Source organism: Delphinus delphis, chromosome 6 (genome assembly GCF_949987515.2).
Source record: "Delphinus delphis chromosome 6, mDelDel1.2, whole genome shotgun sequence".
NCBI classification, from domain to species: Eukaryota; Metazoa; Chordata; class Mammalia; order Artiodactyla; family Delphinidae; genus Delphinus; species Delphinus delphis.
In genome coordinates, this window is record NC_082688.1 from 37,570,003 (window position 1) to 37,594,212 (window position 24,210).

A 24,210-nucleotide genomic window follows, 5' to 3' on the forward strand; every position below is an offset into this window, starting at 1 on the left:
ACTGATACCTTGCAACTTACTTATACTTTGCAGTGCATGGAATTTGTTTTTTTCTCCTTGAAAGTACTAATTTTGGAGTCCAGGAAATTTCTATTCTTATTGGACTGATTGCTTTTTAAACTTGCTACCCAGATGTCATCTTGGAATTTCAGATCATTTTAGGTAGCTGATGTAGCAAGTAGATCTGTTTACCTCAAGGCATCTCCTCTAAGAGATGGTCTTCCTTGGAGCTCTGTGTGTGAAGCTGGCTGTCAGACAGGGGACCCCGATTACTAGGTGCATGGGATATGGATGTTTAGAGAGAAGCCTTAGCTTTCCTTTTGGGAATCATTCAGTTATTTTTAAAAAGACAAACCCTGTCTTGTTGCATTTGGAATCAGCTCTGGCTTATCTGCTCTTCTTTCCTAGAGTAAGAGCAGCTATGGGCTTGAGAGGCAGTGTGCCTTAGTATACAATTTTAATCTCTATTTTCAGCCCCCCTTCTCACTCTCTGGGGTTCTGCATGACCAGTTGTCTCTTCTTTGTTCTACAGTAGGACCTTCAACACACATCTTCTGGACCTCCTTTTCCCCAACTCTCTTCTCTTTGTCAGCACATTACCATCCAGTTTCCTTTTTCCAGCAATGTGTTTAAATCACTTTACGGCTGATGGGCCCCTCTTCCATTCTTCTAATTTTTTAAAAATAGATCTTTATTGGAGTATAATTGCTTCACAGTACTGTGTTAGTTTCTGTTGTACACCAGAGTGAATCAGCCATATGCATATACATGTCCCCATATCCCCTCCCTTTTGAGCCTCCCTCCCATCCTCCCTATCCCACCCCTCTAGGTGGTCACAAAGCATTGAGCTGATCTCCCTGTGCTGTGCTGCTGCTTCCCACTAGCTAACTATTTTACATTCCGTAGTGTATATATGTCCATGCTACTCTCTCACTTCGCCCCAGCTTCCCCTTCCTACACCATGTCTTTTAACTTTTATTGGCTTATTTCCTTTGGAATTTCATATTAATGAGGTCTCAAAAGGGAAAGAAGACAAATTCATGTATTCTGTCCACCGTATTGAACTGCAAGCCTCCAATGATTATTTTCTTCCTTCCTTTTTGTTTTTAAGAAACAATTAAACTTAAAACCTTTTGCACAGCAAAGGAAACCATAAACAAAATGAAAAAACAACTTACTGAATGGGAGAAAATATTTGCAAATAGTATGACTCATAAAGGGTTAATATCCAACATATATAAACAGCTCATATAACTCAACATCAAAAAAACAAACAACCTGAGTAAAAAATGGGCAGAAGAACTGAATAGACATTTTTCCAAAGAGGAAATGTAGACGGTCAACAGGCCCATGAAAAGATGCTCAACATTGGTAATCATCAGGGAAATGCAAATCAAAACCACAATGAGATATCACCTGTCAGAATGGCTGTCATCAAAAAGACCACAAATAACAAATGTTGGTGAGGATGTAGAGAAAAGGGAACCCTCATACATTGTTGGTGGGAATGTAAATTGGTGCAGCCATTCTGGAAAACTGTATGGAGGTTTCTCAAAAACTAAAACTACCATATGACCCAGCAATTCCACTCCTGGGTATATATCAGAAAAAAACAAAAACACTAATTCGAAAAGATACATGCACCCAGTGTTCACAGCAGCATTACTTACAATTGCCAAGATATGGAAACAACCTAAGTGTCCATCAAAGAAGGAAGGATAAAGAAGATGTGGTCTATACATACAATGGAATACTACTCAGCCATAAAAACGAATAAAATTGTGCTATTTGCGGCAACATGGATGGATTTGGAGGGCATTATGCTAAGTGAAATAAGTCATACAGAGAAAGACAAATACTATATGATATCACTTATATGTAGAATCCAAAAAATACAACAAACTAGTGGGTATAACAAAAAGAAGCAGACTCACAGATATAAAGAACAAACTAGTGGTTACCAGTGGGGAGAAGGAAGTGGGAGGGGCAATATAGGGATAGGAGATTAAAAGGTACAAACTATTAGGCATAAAATAAGCTATAAGGATATATTGTACAACATGGAGAATATCGCCAGTATTTTACAATAACTATAAATGGAGTATAACCTTTAAAAATTGTGAATCACTATATTGTATACCTGTCATTTATATAATATATATCAACTATACTTCAATAACAATTTTTAAAAAAAACTTAAAATCATCTTGTAAATTTAATTTTATTGCTTTTGTGGCCTTACTGGATTTTATCTTGTATATTTGTTTTAGTTTCGTCGTTTTTCTAAGAACTCTAGCAAAAATATAACTTATTTTATATTTTTACATATTGTAATGAAAATACTCTTTGGGCAGATAAGAATAGTTTACTTTTATTTTATTATTTTTTTTCATAAATTTATTTACTTATTTATTTTTGGCTAGGTTGGGTCTTTGTTGCTACACACAGGCTTTCTCTAGTGGTGGCAAGCAGGGACCACTCTTCATTGCAGTGTGTGGGCTTCTCATTGCGGTGGCTTCTCTTGTTGCGGAGCACGGGCTGTAGGTGCTTGGGCTTCAGTAGCTCTGGTACACAGGCTCAGCAGTGGTGGCTCACAGGCTGTAGAGCGCAGGCTCAGTAGCTGTGGCACACGGGCTTAGTTGCTCTGTGGCACGAGGGATCTTTTTGGACCAGGGCTCAAACCCGCGTCCCCTGCATTGGCAGGCGGACTCTTAACCACTGTGCCACCAGAGAAGCCCTTGTTTTTTCTTTTTTAACATCTTTATTGGAGTATAATTGCTTTACAATTTTGTGTTAGTTTCTGCTGTATAACAAAGTGAATCAGCTATATGTATACATATATCCCCATATCCCCTCCCTCATGCGTCTCCCTCCCACCCTCCCTATCACCCCTCTAGGTGGTCACAAAGCACCGAGCTGATCTCCCTGTGCTATGCAGCTGCTTCCCACTAGCTATCTATTTTACATTTGGTAGTGTATATAAGTCAGTGCTACTCTCTCACTTCATCCCAGCTTCCCCTTTCCCCTCCCCGTGTCCTCAAGTCCATTCTCTACTTCTGCGTCTTTATTCCTGCCACATCTTCTTTATCCATTCATCTGTTGATGGACACTTAGGTTGCTTCCATGTCCTGGCTATTGTAAATAGTGCTGCAATGAACATTGTGGTACATGTCTCTTTTTGAATTATGGTTTTCTCAGGGTATATGCCCAGTAGTGGGATTGCTGGGTCGTATGGTAGTTCTATTTTTAGTTTTTTAGGAACCTCCATACTGTTCTCCATAGTGGCTATATCAATTTACATTCCCACCAACAGTGCAAGAGGGTTCCCTTTCCTCCACACCCTCTCCAGCATGTATTGTTTGTAGATTTTTTGATGATGGCCACAGGGTGACACATTTCTAATTACCTGTCATTTCTCACCATGTTGATTAGGTATGTGACTCCCAGAAAAATTCAGTTGGCCTTTATTTTGTCTTGTGCAACCTGAGAGAATGTATTCTTCCTGTGTCAGTTCTTCAAGTATTTGAAGAGAGAAACCATTACAGCTTAAGCCGAGTGCACTGACCTGAATGTTTTAAGTCTCACGTCATCAGTTGCCTTTCTCATCCAGGTTCTTGGCATCCCTTTTTTAAAAAAAAATATTTATTTATTTATGGCTGTTTTGGGTCTTCGTTGCTACACGTGGGCTTTCTCTAGTTGCAGCGAGTGGGGGGCTACTCTTTGTTGCAGTGTGCAGGCTTCTCATTGCAGTGGCTTCTCTTATTGCAGAGGATGGGCTCTAGGCACATGGGCTTCAGTAGTTGTGGCTTGTGGGCTCCAAAGCGCAGGCTCAGTAGTTGTGGTGAACGGGCTTAGTTGCTTTGTGGCATGTGGAATCTTCCCGAACCGGGGTTTGAACCCATGTCCCCTGCATTGGCAGGCAGATTCTTAACCACTGAGCCACCAGGGAAGCCCTTGGCATCCCTTTTCAGTAGAGATATTATCCAGAAATGGATATGCTGTTCAGAATATGGTCTGACCACATTAGAGTAGAAAGGTTCACATATTCTGTATACATTTTCTTAATACAACTTGAGATTGCATTTGCATCCTGGGCATTCTAATTCTTTTTGTATCAGGAAATAAAGATGGTGATTTTTAGAAGATAGCTTCATTTATTAAACGTTTGATTTAAATGTTTTTATCTTAATTGATTGTTGCATAGAATGAACGATATTGCTCTGAGGATTTTATTTTCCCTGATGCTTAATCGTGGAATACATTGTGGCTCTTGGGAAGAATGAGATTATCGGTCTTCTTGATTCTATTGCTGTCTGATTACACTGCTGTGTCATCTTGAGTATCGCCAGCCCTTAGGTAGCGGTCCTCTCCTTTGTCACCCGGTCATCCCACTCTCCCTACACGGGTGAGGACTGCAGCTCGCTGGCCCTTTGTGATCCCATGCAGAGGATGAATTGTGATGTTGACAGCCTGCCCGAGAACAGCTTGTCTACCCTGAAAGATTCTGAGTATGACTCGGAGGTGGAGTACAAGCAGCAGAGGAGATTCTGAAGGTTGCAGAGCTTGCAGGAGAGCTTTGGGGGTGATACTTCAGACACAGATGTGAGCCCCGAAATCACTGCTCTCCTAGGCCTGATCTTCAGTAGAAATACATATATCACCCTATTTGACCTTTATCTGTCATGGGCATTGTTTTAAAGGTCATACATGTGAAACACAGGAGAATATTTTTCTCTACTAAGTTAGGGAAAACTCTCACAGGTTTCCTTTTGAGGCCACTTTGTTCCATAACAGCGTTGACGTAGATTCAGGTGCATATTTTTCTTCTTTTTACTTAATGATGTATATGTGTAACGAAAGACTTTGCTTTATAATGGCTGACTTTTTAATAAAAAAACAGGTTCCTGATATAAGGGATGAAGGTGGCTCAGAAGGTGTGGCTTCTATCCTGGATTAGAAGCCCGAGGGGTCTGCTAGTGAAGGCCACGTTGTTAGTAGCTCCTCAAGAAAGCCCATCTCGGCCCTTTCACCACAGGCAGGTGGCTTTGGGGGCCCTTTTATTCATGAATACTTCATTTTTGTGCCATATAACTTACTAGGAAGAAGGCTGGCACTACCTTTGTCATCCACTGTGGCTTTCTTTCCCTAGACGGACATGGTGGATGGTAACCATAAATCCTACGACTTGCAGAAGCCTTACAAGATTGTGCTGGCCGGGGATGCTGCAGTGGGGAAGCCAAGTTTCCTCATGAGACTTTGCAAGGATGAATTTTGAGGGAGTGCAAGTGCCACCCTGGGTATGGTTCCTTTTTCAGTGGATAATGGGAAAAAGACCTTCTTTAGCTTGATTCTGTTTTCTTTAGGGATTATATACACAGATACATGGATCTCTCCCTTTCTCTCTCTCTGTACAATACATATATATATAGGTAGGTGTGTGTGTTTGTCCTTGTCTATAGTCCTCCTCTGTTTTGGCTAAGGCCTAAATTTGGGAAAGGAAGACTAACAAAGGACTTAGGTATTTACTTACCCAGCGAAATCAACCAAACCAAGTTTAGAGCCAGAAATGACAGATTCATTTATGCAGCAAGCATTTCCTGAGTCCTGCTGTGAGTCACATACTGTTGTAGGAGTACCGCACGCAGTAAACAAACTCGAGGAAGTCCCAGCCTGAAAGGAACTTACATCCAAAGGAAGGAAATGGATGAAAAGCAAATTGAAAGAATGAGGTTTGGGAGAGGTGCACTTTTACACAAGGTGCCCAGGGAAAGCCTTTCTGATCAGGTGTCATTGGATGTTGATAAAGTGATCTTACTGATGGCCTTTTTGCCATTATGTTCAAAATCATGGCTGGGTGTATGTTCCCTCCCCTCCTTCACAACAGAATATATGAATAATACCTCTCAGAACAAGGAAAAGGTAGTGTCATGGTTTCTCAAATTTGCATAATAATCAGAAAAAGAACTTGAAAATGTGCAAATTATCATTTATTTTTCTTCATCTAAAGAGTTATTTTGATAACCAGAAACGTTAGAACAGATTGACTACCCTCTTCACAAGGGGTGTCTTTTTTTTTTTTAACATCTTTATGGAGTATAATTGCTTTACAATGGTGTGTTAGTTTCTGCTTTATAACAAAGTAAATCAGCTATACATATACATATATCCCCATAGCTCCTCCCTCTTGCGTCTCCCTCCCACCCTCCCTAACCCACCCCTCTAGGTGGTCACAAAGCACCGAGCTGATCTCCCTGTGCTATGCCGCTGCTTCCCATTAGCTAGCAATTTTACATTTGGTAGTGTATATATGTCCATGCCAATTTCTTCATCCCAGCTTACCCTTCCCCCTCTCCATGTCCTCAAGTCCATTCTCTACGTCTTCGTCTTTACTCCTGTCCTGCCCCTAGGTTCTTCAGAACCATTTTTTTTCTTTTTTAGATTCCATATATATGTGTTACCATACGGTATTTGTTTTTCCTCTTTCTGACTTACTTCACTCTGTATGACATCCCTGGGTCCATCCACCTCACTACAAATAGCTCAGTTTCGTTTCTTTTTATGGCTGGGTAATATTTCATCGTATATATGTGCCACATCTTCTTTATCCATTCATCTGTCGATGACACTTAGGTTACTTCCATATCCTGGCTATTGTAAATAGAGCTGCAATGAACATTGTGGTACGTGACTCTTTTTCAATTATGGATTTCTCAGGGTATATGCCCAGTAGTGGAATTGTTGGGTCATATGGTAGTTCTACTTTTAGTTTTTTAAGGAACCTCCATACAGTTCTCCATAGTGGCTGTATCAATTTACATTCCCACAAACAGTGCAAGAGGATTCCCTTTTCTCCACACCCTCTCTAGCATTTATTGTCTCTAGATTTTTTGATGATGGCCATTCTCACCGGTATGAGGTGATACCTCATTGTAGTTTTGATCTGTATTTCTCTAATGATTAGTGATGTTGAGCATCCTTTCATGTGTTTATTGGCAATCTGTATATCTTCTTTAGAGATATGTCTAGTTCTTCTGCCCATTTTTGGATTGGGCTGTTTGTTTTTGTCATATTGAGCTGCATGAGTTCCTTGTAAATTCTGGAGATTAATCCTTTGTCAGTTGCTTCATTTGCAAATATTTTCTCCCATTCTGTGGGTTGTCTTTTTGTTTTGTTTATGGTTTCCTTTGCTGTGCAAAAGCTTTGAAGTTTCATTAGGTCCCATTTGTTTATTTTTGTTTTTATTTCCATTTCTCTAAGAGGTGGGTCAAAAAGGATCTGCTGTGATTTATGTCATCGAGTGTTCTGCCTTGTTTTTCTCTAAGAGTTTTACAGTGTCTGGCCTTACATTTAGGTCTTTAATCCATTTTGAGTTTATTTTAGTGTATGGTGTTAGGGAGTGTTCTAGTTTCATTCTTTTACATGCCTGTCCGGTTTTCCCAGCACTACTTACTGGAGAGGCTGTCTTTTCTCCATGGTATATTCTTGCCTCCTTTATAAAAATAAGGCGACCATATGTGTGTGGGTTTATCTCTGGGCTTTCTATCCTGTTCCATTGATCTGTATTTCTGTTTTTGTGCCAGTACCATACTGTCTTGATTACTGTAGCTTTGTAGTATAGTCTGAAGTCCAGGAGCAGGATTCCTCCAGCTCTGTTTTTCTTTCTCAAGATTGCTTTGGCTATTTGGGGTCTTTTGTGTTTCCATATAGATTGTGAAATTTTTTCTAGTTCTGTGAAATATGCCATTAGTAGTTTGATAGAGATTGCATTGCATCTGTATGTGGCTTTGGGTGGTATAGTCATTTTCACAATGTTGATTCTTCCAATCCAAGAGTATGGTATATCTCTCCATCTGTTTGTATCATCTTTAATTTCTTTCATCAGTGTCTTACAGTTTTCTGCATACAGGTCTTTTGTCTCCTTCGGTAGGTTTATTCCTAGGTATTTTATTCTTTTTGTTGCAGTGGTAAATGGGAGTGTTCCTTAATTTCTCTTTCAGATTTTTCATCATTAATGTATAGGAATGCAAGAGATTTCTGTGCATTAATTTTGTATCCTGCTACTTTACCAAATTCATTGATTAGCTCTAGTAGTTTTCTGGTATAGCATCTTTAGGATTCTCTATGTGTTGTATCATGTCATCTGCGAACAGTGACAGCTTTACATCTTCTTTTCTGATTTGGATTCCTTTTATTTCTTTTTCTTCTCTGATTGCTGTGGCTAAAGCTTCCAAAACTATGTTGAATAATAGTGGTGAGAGTAGACAACCTTGTCTTATTCCCGATCTTAGAGGAAATGGTTTCAGTTTTTCACCACTGAGAATGATGTTGGCTGTGGGTTTGTCATATATGGCCTTTATTATGCTGAGGTAAGTTCTCTCTATGCCTACTTTCTGGAGAGTTTTTATCTTAAATGGGTGTTGAATTTTGTCAAAAGCTTTTTCTGCATCTGTTGAGACGATCATATGGTTTTTCTCCTTCAATTTGTTTACATGGTTAATCACATTGATTGATTTACATATATTGAAGAATCCTTGCATTCCTGGGATAAACCCCACTTGTTCATGGTGTATGATCCTTTTATTGTGCTGTTGGATTCTGTTTGCTAGTATTTTGTTGAGGATTTTGCATCTGTGTTCATCAGTGATATTGGCCTGTAGTTTTCTTTCTTTGTGACATGTTTGTCTGGTTTTGGTATCAGGGCGATGGTGGCCTCAAAGAATGAGTTTGGGAGTGTTCCTCCCTCTGCTATATTTTGGAAGAGTTTGAGAAGGATAGGTGTTAGCTCTTCTCTAAATGTTTGATAGACTTCACCTGTGAAGCCATCTGGTCCTGGGCTTTTGTTTGTTGGAAGATTTTTAATCACAGTTTCAATTTCGGTGCTTGTGATTGGTCTGTTCTTATTTTCTATTTCTTCCTGTTTCAGTCTCAGAAGGTTGTGCTTTTCTAAGAATTTTTCCATTTCTTCCAGGTTGTCCATTTTATTGGCATAAAGTTGCTTGTCGTAATCTCTCATGATCCTTTGTATTTCTGCAGTGTGACTTGTTACTTCTCCTTTTTCATTTCTATTTTTTTTTTAATTTTTGAATTTAATTTATTTTTTTATACAGGAGGTTCTTATTAGTTATCCATTTTTTAAATATTAGTGTATATATGTCGATCCCTATCTCCCAATTCATCATTTATGATTTCTATCCTTCTGATAACTGGGGAATTTTTGTTCTTCTTTCTCTAATTGCTTTAGGTGTAAGGTTAGGTTGTTTGTTTGAGCTGTTTCTTGTTTCCTGAGGTAAGATTGTATCACTGTTAACTTCCCTTTAGAACTGCTTTTTCTGCATCCCATAGTTTTTGGGTCATTGTGTTTACATTGTCATTTGTTTCTAGGTATTTTTTGATTTCCTCTTGTTTTCTTCAGTGATCTCTTGGTTATTTAGTAATGTATTGTTTAGCCTCCATCTGTTTGTATTTTTTACATATTTTTCCCTGTAATTGATATCTAGTTTCATAGTGTTGTGGTCAGAAGAGATACTTGATACAATTTCAATTTTCTTAAATTTACCAAGGCTTGATCTGTGACCCAAGACATGATCTATCCTGGAGTGTGTTCTATGAGCACTTGAGAAGAAAGTATATTCTGTTGTTTTTGGATGGAGTGTCCTATAAATATCAATTAAGTCCATCTTGTTTAATGTGTCATTTAAAGCTTGTGTTTCATTATTTATTTTCATTTTGGATGATCTGTCCATTGGTGAAAGTGGGGTGTTAAAGTCCCCTACTATGATTGTGTTACTGTCGATTTCCTCTTTTATGGCTGTTAGTATTTGCCTTATGTATTGAGGTGCTCCTATGTTGGGTGCATAAATATTTACAATTGTTATATCTTCTTCTTGGATTAATCCCTTGATCATTATGTAATGTCCTTCTCTGTCTCTTGTAATAGTCTTTATTTTAAAATCTATTTTGTGATATGAGAATTGCTACTCCAGCTTTCTTTTGATTTGCATGGAATATCTTTTTCCATCTTGTCACTTTCAGTATGTATGTGTCCCTAGGTCTGAAGTGGGTCTCTTGTAGACAGCATATATATGGGTCTTGTTTTTGTATCCATTCAGCAAGCCTGTGTCTTTTGGTTGGAGCATTTAATCCATTTACATTTAAGGTAGTTATTGATATGTATGTTCCTTTTACCATTTTATTAATTGATTTGGGTTTGTTATTGTAGGTCTTTTCCTTCTCTTGTGTTTCCTGCCTAGAAGTTGCTTTAGTACTTGTTGTAAAGCTGGTTTGGTGGTGCTGAATTCTCTTAGTCTTTGCTTGTCTGTAAAGTTTTTAATTTCTCTGTCGAATCTGAATGAGATCCTTGCTGGGTAGAGTAATCTTGGTTGTAGGTTTTTCTCTTTCATCACTTTAAATATTTCCTGCCACTCCTTTCTGGCTTACAGAGTTTCTGCTGAAAGATGGGCTGTTAACCTTATGGGGATTTCCTTGTATGTTATTTGTTGCTTTTCCCTTGCTGCTTTTAGTATTTATTTGTGTGTATTTAATTTTTGATAGTTTGATTGATATGTGTCTTGGAGTGTTTCTCCTTGGATTTATCCTGTATGGAACTCTCTGTGCTTCCTCGACTTGATTGACTATTTCCTTTCCTGTATTAGGGAAGTTTTCAAGTATAATCTCTTCAAATATTTTCTCATTCCCTTTCTTTTTCTCTTGTTCTTCTGGGACCCCTATAATTCGAATGTTGGTGCATTTAATGTTGTTGCAGAGGTCTCTGAGACTATCCTGAATTCTTTTCATTCTTTTTTCTTCTTTCTGCTCTCTGGTAGTTATTTCCACTATTGTATCTTCCAGGTCACTTATCCATTCTTCTGCCTCAGTTATTCTGCTATTGATTCCTTCTAGAGAGTTTTTAATTTATTTATTGTGTTGTTCATCATTGTTTGTTTGCTCTTTAGTTCTTCTAGGTCTTTGTTAGATGTTTCTTGTTTTTTTTCCATTCTATTTCTGAGATTTTGGGTCATCTTTACTGTCAGTACTCTGAATTCTTTTGCAGGTAGACTGCCTATTTCCTCTTCATTTGTTAGGTCTGGTGGGTGTTTACCTTGCTCCGTCATCTGCTATGTGTTTCTCTGTCTTCTCATTTTGCTTAACTTACTGTGTTTGGGGTCTCCTTTTCGCAGGCTGCAGGTTTGCAGTTCCCATTGTTTTTGTTGTCTGCCCCGAGTGGCTAAGGTTGTTTCAGTGGGTTGTGTAGGCCTCCTTGTGGAGGAGACTAGTGTCTGTGTTCTGGTGGATGAGGCTGGATCTTGTCTTTTTGGTGGGCAGGACCGCATCCGGTGTTGTGTTTTGGGGTGTCTGTGACCTTATTATGATTTTATGGAGCCTCTCTGCTAATGGGTGGGGTTGTGTTCCTGTCTTCCTAGTTGTTTGGCATAAGGTTTCCAGCACTGGAGCTTGCTGGTCTTTGAGTGGACCTGGGTCTTAGCTTTGAGTTGGAGATCTCTGGGAGACCTTTTGCCGTTTGATGTTACGTGGAGCCAGGAGGTCCCTGTTGGACCAATGTCCTGAACTCGGCTGTCCCACCTCAGAGGCATAGCCCTGACACCCGGCCAGAGCACCAAGACCCTGTCAGCTGCACGGCTCGGTCAGCCATCCTGTCATGGAGTTGCCTGAAGGCCGGGCATCCTGTCGGGGGCTCCTCTCCTCGGGTCCTGGAGACACCTGAGGGGTGGCCTCCTGTCAGGGGCTTCAAGGTCAGTTGCAGTTGCCTGAGGTCCGGGCTCGGGTGTGAGTCATGTGGGGCGTTGGGCGCTCGCCTTCTCTGCTCCTGCACGCAGCATCGGGGGGTTCGGCTGGCATCTGAGCAGGTTATGGCTTCCACCCAGGTTTACATCTGGGCCCCATGTTTACGACTGGGGGGGTTTACATCTGAGGGTTTACTTCTGGAACCCAGTTTTACATCTGGGCCCGGTTTACCACTTGGTGGGTTTACACAGTGGGTGTCTTTGTAAATTTGTGGTTCTCTGTTATACCCTTCAAGATAACAAATTTGAAAGTTCACTTCAGTTTGATTCATAAAAATACCACAGTATTTGGTTCGGTTGCTAGAGAGCGTACCCTGTATACATACACAGAGTATACCTGCATATATACATATATACATAGACATTTATGTGCATGCACACGCACAGATATAACTGAGTCCATCTAATTACATGGGCAAATAGAACATAGATTTTCCTTTTGTCTATAGATCAAATCCTTCCCCAAGTCAGCCAACCTGCGGATGTGCATCTGTGCACATGTCTGTGGTCTGACTTATAATTAGTTTGTGAAGGTTACTCCTCTTGAAGGCCAGATTCATTTCTCTCTACCTCGCTGAACTTTGGCACTGGCCCTTGTCTCATCCAAATAAGGCTTGAAAGTAAAAACCGATGGAATTATTTACATCATGTTCTCCATGTCCTCGTATATTTTTTTCAGAAGTTGATTTTCAATTGAAAACTCTCGTCGTAGATGGAGAGCTAACAGCCCTGCAGCACTGGGATACGGCTGGGCAGGAGAGGCAAGTGCTTTCCATAATGCTTTGAATTCTGCTGAGTTTTGCACAGACAAGCCATTTAAAAAATATGTGTGGTTGACATGGCCCTATTTAAGGTCCTGTAAAGTGCTGCACCTGGTTTAGAGTTAGGACATGTGGGTGGAGGTGTGCTCTTCCTCTGGTGAGCACCCCATACCCTGTGTGTGTGCCCTGTGGTGTTGCACATGGGTAGTTCTTCTCCCACCCACGCACAGTATTCCCTACCCACCACCCCCAAAATAATTTTTCTCTGATGTGCCTCTTCTTCCATCCTTCTCTGTACCTCCACATGGGATCTGGTAGCTTGCTGCTGAGGCTGAAATTTTTAGAACTTATGCTCTCAAGCTATGCTCTGAGGCTTGTAGACATTCTTGGGATTGTTTGGTGGAGAAAATGATCTGCTTTTCTAAATCAGCAGCCCAGATTCTTATGTTGTTACCATTCACCAAGTCATTCTAGGCCTGGGGGATGGCTATTTCACAGTAATAGGCTGCTATTAGATTCTTCTCAATTGGGGGTTATTTTAGAAGATGAGAAGAAAGTGAGCATCAAAGAGTTGAAGAATGAGGCAGCCCCAAACTGACTGACTGATTAGAACTGTTACTTATCTGCTTTTCTCTCTTCCAGATTCAGAAGTATTGCTTAAGTCTTACTTCAGAAGAGCAGATGGTGTTTTGCTGCTGTATGATGTTACATGTGAGAAAAGCTTTCTCAACGTACGAGAATGGGAAGGTACGGTTGAGGTAAGAAGTGAAAACAGAGAAACAAAAGAGTTACACAGGAGAGTCACAGGCTGTCTTGGAAAATGCACTTTCTCTTCTTTGTCAAAACGAACTTAATTAGAAGCCACTGATCCAGGCCATCAGGAAGAACTGGATGTGAGATGTGGGGTTCCCAGTGGCATCTGGCAGTATTGGTCTCTTCCTTAGTAGCTGGGCAAGTTCCCACTGAGCCAAGGACACTACTCAAGTGAGCTTCTGGGGAAAAAAGATAACTTCTGTGTTTTCTTATAGATAAAACCAGAACCCCATGGGCAGTGAATGAAAATTCAGGCAGCCCAAGAAGGAGCAGCAGCTCTCACAAACAAGGGGGTGATGGGGCTGGGTGTGTAGTGTGATTGGAGGTATAATAGGGCCTCCATGTGTGCTAGAGGCATAGGTGAGATACCACCTGGGTGTGAGCTTGTGCCAGGTCCAAATTCTATAGCATAGAGACCTGTGTTCTCGACCTTATTCTTTCTGGTAGTGATTTGGGTGATTTACGTATCTCAAAGTACCACTGAAATAACCAGTTGGTATTTTAAACATGTGTGGTAACTATCTGTGCTTTGTTTTGCTCCAGTAAGATGGTGTCTTTCATCTGGGGAGCTTTCATATCCTTTGGTTTCATGGTAAATACTTTTTAAAGTAGGAAATGATTTTGACCACGGTTAGTGTGCTACCAACAGTCATTAATAACCGTGACACTACAGTTCAAGCCCTGGTTTAGCATGCTCTCCCGGAGAAAAACAAAACAAAACTGGTGGCTAATACAATTTTTCAAGTAAGTCTATTATCTATAACTTTTAACAGGCTTTAAGTGCAGTGGTGGCTGAACAGAGAACTGATTGCTGTCTGATCTCAGGTTAGCCTCTAGATTCTTCAGTTGGGCCTATTTCATACCCTGTAAATCACCAGAATGAGTGTTTTCTTTCTAACTAGAGAAGTGATTTAAGAAATGACTGGTTGAAATTGCAATAAGACTTAGACAATGATAAATAAACATGCATTTTGTTCAACTGAAATATCACGACTTAAAATTATTATAAACACAATGAAAGCATGTTGACATTTATATAATATTTTATTTCACAAAATTTCCCACATGTTAATTTCATCTCTGTAATATCTGAGAAAGGAAGTAAGAAATGTAATGTTATTCTCACTTTTTATGAGAAACCTAAGGCATAGAAAGTGTATGACACTGGTTTTTGGTTATTTAGGGGTTAGGAGTAGAAGGGGAAATGGGACCTCCTGATTCAACATCGGTTGCTCCTTTGATTAAGCACCAGAGTGTGCAGCAAATTAAGAAAAAAAAATCTTTTGATGTCAAGAAAGGATCTCCAAGGTAGTTAGTGCGTAGAGGAGAGGCATCTGCTCAAGGGAACAGATGGCCTCCCTGGGATAGACCAGTGAGTTCGGAGAATCCGGTGAGAATGGATAGTCCCAGCTCACTCATACCTACAGATATTTAAGATCTGTAGCAAAACATTTTATTGTTGGAACTGTTGGATTTGGTCTTCATTTTAAGACTTTGGATTATATTCAAGGAAAGGAGGCACAAAAGGCAGGGTCGGCCGTAGGGTTGAAATAGACTTTAGTGACCAGCTGTGGCCTGTGCCAGGGGCCCCATGGCCATAATTTGCTAAATAAGCACCTACATATGATAAGTGACCTTTTTAGCTATTCGTATTACCTTTCATATGGTCTAAAAAGGAAGAAAACTGTATTCAAGATGAATTCTTGAATTTGTTATGTAGAAAAAATTAGATGCCACTTGGCATTTGACTTTTCACTTATCACAGTGAACCTTTGCCATGGCTTACCTTTTCTAATTTGAGGAAATTGTATTGGGATGATTTATATGACCACTATAAATATGGGTAGAAACTAATGGTGAGATCGTTGGGATAAGCCAGAGGGTTGAGAAGCAGTAGAATGTCAGTGGTGAATGGACCCTCTGAATTAATAATTAATATACTTCGATTGAAAATCACTGGGTTACAAAATCTTATAATAAAATGAAGACTATTTACTTACCTGTCATAAATCAGTTATTGTTTGAATATTTACAATATTCAAACAATATTGATCTCTTTTACACATTCAAAAATATTTCTGAAATACCTGCTTTGTGTGTGTACTGGACTCGTGCTTGCAATATATCCATTAATAAAACAGAGCCCTACCCTTATGGAGCTTGTGCTCCAGTGGGGGAGGCATAACACACAACAAACTTAAATAAAAGAAGTAGAATGATAGAAAGTGATAAATGTTATGAAAACAAAAAGAAGGCTGGATAACGGGCCTTACGGTGAGGCAGGGGGCTGCAGGTAGTGTGGTCAGGGTAGCCACACCAGAAGGTGATATTTGAGTCAGGACTTGAAGGAGGTGCCAGTACGTTCCTGTATGACTTTGGGAAGTCATTTAGACGCTCAGACCCTTGGCTTACTTAAGCAAATATATATATATATATATATATATATTTTTTTTTTTAAGTAGTCCTTTTTTTTTAATTTTTAAAATTTATTTATTTATTTATGGCTGCGTTGGGTCTTCGTTTCTGTGCGAGGGCTTTCTCTAGTTGCGATGAGCGGGGGCCACTCCCCATCGCGGTGCGCGGGCCTCTCACTATCGCGGCCTCTCTTGTTGCGGATTACAGGCTTCAGACGTGCAGGCTCAGTAGTTATGGTTCACAGGCCCAGTTGCTCCGCGGCATGTGGGATCCTCCCAGACCAGGGCTCGAACCCGTGTCCCCTGCATTGGCAGGCAGACTCTCAACCACTGCGTCACCAGGGAAGCCCTTAAGCAAATATTTGATTCATGGCTTGCACGTGATGCCCCCTTGGATCCTGAGCAGTTCCCCACCGAACGCAATTACTTAACACCTTAATGGGTGGGGTGTCCAGTTTTAGGGAAAGCCTTTCATTTCCTTCTGCCCTTCGCTTTTACTTCACTCTGGTACGTTCAGTTGGAGGAAAATGGTCTGAAAAGAAAGGAAGTCGAATACAGTTTCCTTGTTCCTGAGGCTCATTTCTTGATGCTGTATCAGGTGTGACACCGAAGTGGATGAACACCTGGATGTCTTTAGGCACCGCAAAGGGTCATTCCCCACGTCTCAGTCAGGGCTGCTGTCTCTCTTGTTCAGGATCCAGAGCAAGGGTTGTCTGCTTGTCCTCCCTTCTCATCCCGCCTGCTGAAGGGGGATGTGCCCTTGCTGATCCCTTCATTTTACAGATAGGGAAGGTGAGGCGGAACCAGGAACAGACTTGCCTGACTTCACGCAGCCAGTGAGCAGCCACGTGGTGGGATTGGTGGGGTCTCAAGCTTAACCCTGCCTCTCAGCGCTTCCGCTGCGCTCGCCAGCTCCCCTGTGAGTGTCGGGGCTGTGTGACAGCGTGCTGTGCTGATTTGGGGGCATTAATCTTAAGAGTCTGTTACGTTGAGTGATCGCTCAGTGACTCCTCTCAAGAAAAATGTTGACCTTTAGGGCCCTTGTATTTTGCTTTTGCTATAAACCAGAGAGCAGTGAGTGTGGAACTTTCAGACTCCATTTTTTTTTTTTTTTTTTGCGGTACGCAGGCCTCTCACTGTTGTGGCCTCTCCTGTTGTGGAGCACAGGCTCTGGACGCGCAGGCTCAGCGGCCATGGCTCACGGGCCCAGCCGCTCCGCGGCACGTGGGATCTTCCCGGACCGGGGTATGAACCCGTGTCCCCTTCATCGGCAGGCGAACTCTCAACGACTGCGCCACCAGGCAAGCCCCAGACTCCATTTTTGTCCCATTGTAGCTGAGGGAATTCTTGTGCGTTTTATACCTGAGGTAATGAAGTTGATTTGTAATCACCACCGTTTGGAGTGAAAGTTGTGGAAAATTATGTGGGCACCACAGCCGAGTAGAGTCTTGTGGTCACGCCTCTTGAGTTTTATTGGTTTGTGTAGTGGCAAGGGTGATGGAATCAGTTTGGACCACCCTGGCCTTGGTCCTTCCAAGGTCTTACTTAACCTCTCTGAATTTCAGTTTTCTCACCTGGCAATGGGAGAAAGTTTGGCTCCTTTTAGAGATAGTTTGAGGTTTGAAGATACTGTGTATACATCACGTGGCACATAAGGGGCATTTGGAAATGGTAGCTGTTGTTGTCATCATCCTCATAACTTGTCCAATGTGTGACGTGTGCACAGTTTTTCCTTTTCTTCGTGGTAGGCTGCAGCCCATGAGAGCACTCCTATCGTGTTGGTAGGAAACAAGGGTGATCTTCATGACGCTGCTAAAGCAGAGGGACAAAAACACGTCCCAGGGTACCTTGGAGAAAATGGTAAGAGTGAGAGTGGGTCCATGCTGGAAGGGGTCTTCCACTTTTGTCAACCTTAGCTGAAGAGGTTGTTTGACGGACCTCCACTCAGTTTGATGGGTCTTCTGTCCTTATACAGGCAGAACTCCCAGCGCCCCCGCCCCCATGCCTGTCTGCCCCATAACTGTTAGTAACTGCACCAAGAATTAAATCCCTTAGAGAGGTAAAAGCATCAGTGATCGTTTTCCCCCACTGAGTGTCGGTGACAAAGAGGAGGCAAAATTATCCCGCCTTCCTCCTCACTCTTCCCCAGCTCCTGGAACCCTTCTCCAGTCCTGGAATTTGGGTAAAAGGAAAAGAACGGGTGTCCTATTTTGAAAACATGGGTTTGGTTCCAGAGGGTCCCTGTGCCAACGGGCAGCAGGTGGTGCTGTGTGTCACCTGGGTGAAGGGGTGAAGGGAATTGGAAGACTTGTTCTTTTCTGTAAGGTTTGTATTCAGTTGGAATAGTGTAAAATTATTTTTGGTTATGCATTTGTATAGTGGTTGGACCCTGTTTCTGTCCAGATTGTTATTGTGGGTAATGTTTTTTTCTCTCGTTATTATCATTGTATCAGAAGGCTGCATGGCCCTCTTGTGCCTTGTCTTACCCAAACAAGGAACCAGATGCTCCTTGGGTTAAATAAGAGGTTCTTACCATAACAGTCTGACCTGATGTTGCTATCGTTGCTGTCTGTCGTCAGTACCATGAAAGGACTGCTCTGTAGCATATACATGTTAACTTTAAAAAGAAGTTTCAAGCTCACTATTTTAAAAAAATATTATTTATTTATTTATTTGGCTGCATCGCGTGTTCGTCATGGCACACGGGATCTTTAGTTGCGGCATGCAGGATCTTTTAGTTGTGGCATGCGGGGTCTTTAGTTGCGACTTGCAAACTCTTAGTTGTGGCATGTGGGATCTAGTTCCCTGACCAGGGATTGAACCTGGACCCCCTGCATTGGGAGCTTGGAGTCTTAGCCACTGGACCACCAGGGAAGTCCCAACCTCACTGTTTTAAGTTGGAATTATTACTTGTTTTAAATTTTAGAACTTTGAACCAAATATGATAAACATCAAAACTAGGCAATGAAATACAGAAGAGATTGATTCAACACATATTTAACTGTATCCACCATGTGAAAAGCACTCCGTTGTGAGCTGAGCAAAGGGTAGAGAACAAAGCAGACTGTCCTTGCCCTCACGTAGTTTACTGTCTGGGGCAGATAGATATTAAACTCATGTAATCCACGTGTCCCTCTAGAGATTTCAGAATTCCTGGCTGCAGGCCAGTTTTATTCCCTCGTCACGATTTCTCAGATTTCCCGAGGTTTGCTTCCTTATTATGCATCTCTTGACCTCCACCCTCCTGCATCCTCAAAGGCAGTCTCTGTTTCACCCCATAACATCCTGGCTGTGCCAGGTAGCAGCACTACCCATTTCTACTAGAAATACATTCATGTTTTTTTTTTTTAAGCTTTTCTGTGGATTTGGGGGCTCACGGGTAAAGGTTTCACAGTAGTCTTTGCCTGTTGTTCGGTTCTTCCCTTTCTCTCTGCTCCGGAGCACCCATCACATCCTGCCCGTATCCCACACAGGTCTGTGTCGCCCACACCCAGCCCCACAGCACACACAGTTCTCCTTTCCTAAGGGAAATTGTCTCCAGCTTGTTAGACAAAGACACACAAAAATAACTTGGTCAATTACAGCTGTGGCAAGTGCTATACTGGGAAAATACATATGTCAAGAGGTTTTATAATAGGAAAACCTAATATCGACTTTTCAGAGTTAGAAAACACTTAACTTCAAGGGAGGATTACCTAAAAATCTAGAAGGTAGATAAAAGTCAGCCTGGTGAAGGGGGTTAGTGGGGTAGGGGATGACTTAGTAGTGGGAACAGTAGATGCATATGTCCTGAGGTGGGAGGGAATTTGGAGCATTGGGGAAATAGAGGGACGGCCAGGGTAACTTGAGCGTTGTGAGTGAGGGAGAGTGGTGACAGGTAAAACTGGGGAGTTGGCTGGGGCCACATACAAGCGAATTGGCCAGGTAAGCATTTCAGTATTACTTGAGAGGGATGGGGGAAAGCATTAAAGGGTTTGAAGAAGGAGAGTGGTATGATCGATGATTATATGCATAACCACTGGGGGGTTGAAAAGTAGAGGACTAGAAAATGTCCATAGGTTTTAGTGACAGAGAGGCTGTTGAATCTTGATAGGAAGAGATGATAGGGTGAAGGGGAATGTGTGTTAGCTTCTGGCCAAAAGGAGACATACTTTCTTTATTTATTTTTTATACAGCAGGTTCTTATTTATCCATTTTATACATATTAATGTATATATGTCAATCCCAACCTCCCAATTCATGACATACTTTAGATGGACATTTAATTCCTGAGTGGTTACCTTAAGCTATCATTTTTCTGTCTCTCAAATTATTTGATAGAGAACACTTGGTAGCACGTGTGACTCTTGGAAATAAGAACCTTAAAACATGAAATTTTGTATTACGGGTTTTTTTTTGGGGGGGATGCAAAATAAAAATCCTCTGACTAGGAGTTGTTCCTGGAATAACTAGGCTCAAACCTGTTTTTTTTTAAAGTACTGAAACTTTGAATTCAATTTCTTAGCTATTAGTTTTAGCATACTCAAAAGGGGAGTATTTTTATTTTATTTTATTGGTTTTAAAAGCTAACATTCCAGGAAACCTAATTAAAGCCTTCATTTAATGGTGTATTTATATTTTTTACAGACCTATAGGGCGTTACTTTGTAAAACAAATGCCAAAGATGGTTCGAATATAGTGGAAGCTGTTCTCCATCTCTCCTGGTAAAGTTTTGCCTTACATTTCGAAAACTGGATGCAGGATTGAATTTTCACTTAGCTGTTGTGTGTGCCAGATTTCTTGACCATAACATGAATCTACATTGGAAAACACTGTCTTGTCTTTCAGTAGTGGTTGGAGAAACAAACATGGTTTTTATAAAAACTGGTAATGATGCTTGTTCACTGTGAACTTTGGCAAAATACCTTTACTGACAAACAAAGGAGATGTATCCGAGGTGTTGTTGATGTTTCTGCAAAATGTCACCACAAAGCTAATAGTTGACGGGTATGAATCACTTCCAGGAACCAGGTTTTAAACACAGGAGACTATTATGAATATAGCTGTCTATTATGACATTTTCCAAGGTAAAGGAAAAAAAAACTCAACAAAGCAAATTGTATATCATGCCGGTTGGAAGCACTTTGTTTAAATTATTACCCAGGTAATTATTAAGCTAAGTCAATGGTGTTAACAATAAATAATATTGTGAGATGTGGATTAGAATGAAAATTGCATCACTGAAGACCTTGGATTTAACTGTACTTTAATCGTTGCAGCATTCTTAGGAAATAAGAATGTTTTCTGTTAGATTTATTTCTTCTGCCTAGTTTTCTGCCACAAATGAAAAGATGATTCTTTGCTGGTCTAAAGGGATTAAATATCCAAAAAAAAAAAAAAAATAGAGTAAAAAAACGTGTATCAACAAAATCCAGGCCAATGATACTTTAATTGCTGACAAAGCAAAAACATAACTTTAGGCGTGTGGTTCTTTTCCTGATCATTTGTGAGATTCTGGTTTTATAAGAATCTTAACTTTAGTGCAATAAGCTCGGTGCTACCTTAGCTTCAGGCAGGGGGTGCTGCATTGCTGTCCTGGATGAGCAGGAAAGGATGCTGCAGGTCAGGCCCTCCGCATGGCTGCTGGCTTCTGCCCAGCACGTTGGAGGAGTGTAGTGTCAGGAGGCTCAAAGTCTGATCTTAAATCTACCCCGAACAGCTGAAGAGCCTTGACTAAGTCCCTGTCTTCCTTTAGGCATTTCTAATCTGTACAGCGAGGGTGCTGAAGAAAATGATCCCTAAGGCCCTTCCAGTCCTGACAGTCTATGATTCTATATGTAACAGCCTGGACTCCACTGAATAACATAATCACTGTTTAACACTGACTTGTCTTGTGGGGTCATATTACAGTTAAATGACTCCAAAGTGCCACCGTCACACCCAGATTGCAGAATTGATTCTCTTTTTATAATCGATTCTCTATGTTACAAGGATAGGAGAGCTGGAGGCCGCTTGTGCTCTTCCCGTGTGCTCCTGCCAGAGAGTTGGCTCAGCCCGGCACCACCCTGTTTACAGTGTAGCTTCCACTCAGGTTTGTGTTTCTTTGGGAACACAAAACACCTGGGTGCAGAAGCGTTTGATAACAAGGTCACTTCTTGTGAACCATTTATCAAGGAGTTTTTCAAATGGTTGTTATTGTATTGTGGCCTGGCTTGAGTCCTCTGAGTTCTGTTAACAATGTGTTAAATATGAAAATTAGAAATAAACAAACATGTAAAGACTTTAATTTGCTTTATACTGTGTCATCAGATTTGCTTGTCAAAGTACCCAAGTCTTAAGTGAAAACGGCATAGTTTCCACAGGTAAAACTACCATTTAAAAAAGTGTTACACACCATACACAAAAATAAACTCCAAATGGATTAAAGACCTAAATGTAAGGCCAGACACTATCAAACTCTTAGAGGAAAACATAGGCAGAACACTCTATGACATGAATCACAGCAAGGTCCTTTTTGACCCACCTCCTAGAGGAATGGAAATAAAAACAAAAATAAACAAATGGGACCTAATGAAACTTAAAAGCTTTTGCACAGCAAAGGAAACCATAAACAAGACGAAAAGACAACCCTCAGAATGGGAGAAAATATTTGCAAATGAAGCAACTGACAAAGGATTAATCTCAAAAATATACAAGCAACTCATGCAGCTCAATATCAAAAAAACAAACAACCTAATCCAAAAATGGGCAGAAGACCTAAATAGACATTTCTCCAAAGAAGATATACAGACTGCCAACAAACACATGAAAGAATGCTCAACATCATTAATCATTAGAGAAATGCAAATCAAAACTAAAATGAGATATCATCTCACACCGGTCAGAATGGCCATCATCAAAAAAATCTACAGGGGCTTCCCTGGTGGCGCAGTGGTTGGGAGTCCGCCTGCCGATGCAGGGGACACGGGTTCGTGCCCCGGTCTGGGAGGATCCCACATGCCGCGGAGCGGCTGGGCCCGTGAGCCATGGCCGCTGAGCCTGCGCATCCGGAGCCTGTGCTCCACAACGGGAGAGGCCACAACAGTGAGAGGCCCTTGTACCGCAAAAAAAAAAAAAAAAAAAAAATCTACAAACAATAAATGCTGGAGGGGGTGTGGAGAAAAGGGAACCCTCTCGTGCTGTTGGTGAGAATGTAAATTGATACAGCCACTATGGAGAACTGTATGGAGGTTCCTTAAAAAACTAAAAGTAGAACTACCATATGACCCAGCAATCCCACTACTGGGCATATACCCTGAGAAAACCATAATTCAAAAATAGACATGTACCACAGTGTTCACTGCAGCAGTATTTACAATAGCCAGGACATGGAAGCAACCTAAATGTCCATTGACAGATGAATGGATGAAGAAGATGTGGCACATATATACAATGGAATATTACTCAGCCATTACAAAAGAAAGAAATTGAGTTATTTGTAGTGAGGTGGATGGACCTAGAGTCTGTCATACACAGTGAAGTAAGAAAGAGAAAAACAAATACCGTATGCTAACACGAATATATGGAATCTAAAAAAGTGGTACTGCTGAGCCTAGTGGCAGGGGAGGAATAAAGTTGCAGACGTAGAGAATGGACTTGAGGACACAGGGAGAGGGAAGGGTAAGCTGGGACAAAGTGAGAGAGTGGCATGGACATATATACACTACCAAATGTAAAATAGATAGCTAGTGGGAAGCTGCTGCATAGCACAGGGAGATCAGCTCAGTGCTTTGTGATGACCTAGAGGGGTGGGATAAGGAGGGTGGGAGGGAGGCTCAAGAGGGAGGGGATATGGGGATATATGTATACGTACAGCTGATTCACTTTGTTATACAGCAGAAACTAACATAACGTTGTAAAGCAATTATACTCCAATAAAGATGTGAAAAAAAAATAAAGTGTTACAGCCTTTAGAATGTTATATATAATGCAAAACATGTAAGTTCTTGATTTAGATTTCATAAGATATTTCCCGGCATGGTCCCTTTCTTTCCATGTCATGTCATAAAACTTGAACTAGAAGAGTTTATGGATTTGCACTGTCTGAAACAAAATTTGTTTTCGAAGGGAGGCCATAAATGTTTGGTTAACAACCTGAACTCCTCTGCTTTTTCTTGGAAAACCTCTCAATCCCAGGAAAAGTTTCTCCTAGAAATGCACTTTCCCTGTAGGGCTGATAGGAAATTCATCCCAACCATTGTCTATTGGTAAATACATTTGCCGTCACTAGAGCCACAGGCTTTAAACATTCAAGTTCAACAGGCATTAAATCGCTCAATGGCCTGAAATTTGAGAAAAACACAAAAAGTTCAGGCTGATGTATCAGCGCCATTGCTGAGCCCACTGGGTGTAAACCTGTCCATAAGATTGAGTCATTCAAAATGCAGTTGTGAAGCACATGGT

General features: G+C 41.0%; 1 protein-coding gene across 1 annotated transcript in view; it reads left to right on the plus strand.

Annotated features, from left to right (window-relative positions):
* LOC132427650 (uncharacterized) overlaps positions 1-24,210 on the plus strand; it is a 60,776-nt gene that overhangs the window by 23,557 nt on the left and 13,009 nt on the right. The window contains exons 4-6 of the mRNA XM_069540805.1: positions 5,150-5,297; positions 12,481-12,562; positions 13,205-13,320. The gene's annotated coding sequence lies outside the window, so the exon portion shown is untranslated. The remainder of the gene's footprint in view (positions 1-5,149; positions 5,298-12,480; positions 12,563-13,204; positions 13,321-24,210) is intronic.